A 1,022-nucleotide genomic window follows, 5' to 3' on the forward strand; every position below is an offset into this window, starting at 1 on the left:
GACTGATAAATTGCTCCTACCATGCTCAGGGAGGAATTAAATATTAAGAGTTGGACAGGTAGCTTGGGATCATATCTGGCTAGTGATGTCTTTTGAAAGTGGCTATTAATTACTTGGAGAGCCATTTTTACATCTGGGTTTAGATACCGCTGGAGGCTGGGTTTTTGTCTCCCTTTAGGAGATCAAAGAGTGGCTGTAATTGGCTTGTGGGGATGGAAAGCCATGGCCTTAGCCAATTAATATTACCTAAAAAACTTTGGAGTGTGTTAAGTGTGAGTGGATAGGGGACTTCTAGGACAGGTTTGAGGGGCCTAACAGCAGTGGGTGTTATTTCAGTCCCTAGGAAGGTAATGGGGGGAACAGATTGTATTTTATTTGTTGCAATTACCAAACCTTTTGCCTCTAGAGTGTTTGTCATAGCATCTTTTAGGTCTTCTAGAGAGGAATCCTCATCTTGCCAGACTAAGAGGTCATCCATATAATGATAAATATGCAGGCACTTTTTTAATAGGGGTGCTAGTGCATTAGCAACAGCCTCCTGGCATATCGTAGGACTATTTGCCATGCCTTGTGGCAGAACTTGCCATTCATATCGATCAGCTAGACCAGAATTGTTAATCTTTGGGACTGAGAAGGCAAAATGTTGGCAATCATTTTTGTGCAAACGGATGGAGAAAAAGCAGTCTTTTATATCTAAGACTAACAGGGGAGTATTAATGGGGATGGCAGTGACAATGGGTAGGCCTCTTTGGGGTGATCCTCATATTTTCATGGTTTTATTTAAATAAAACCATGAAAATATGAGGATCACCCCAAAGAGGCCTACCCATTGTCACTGCCATCCCCATTAATACTCCCCTGTTAGTCTTAGATATAAAAGACTGCTTTTTCTCCATCCGTTTGCACAAAAATGATTGCCAACATTTTGCCTTCTCAGTCCCAAAGATTAACAATTCTGGTCTAGCTGATCGATATGAATGGCAAGTTCTGCCACAAGGCATGGCAAATAGTCCTACGATATG

The sequence above is a fragment of the Nannospalax galili genome, unplaced genomic scaffold (genome assembly GCF_000622305.1).
Source record: "Nannospalax galili isolate Female #2095 unplaced genomic scaffold, S.galili_v1.0 scaffold375, whole genome shotgun sequence".
In the NCBI taxonomy this organism is placed as follows: domain Eukaryota; kingdom Metazoa; phylum Chordata; class Mammalia; order Rodentia; family Spalacidae; genus Nannospalax; species Nannospalax galili.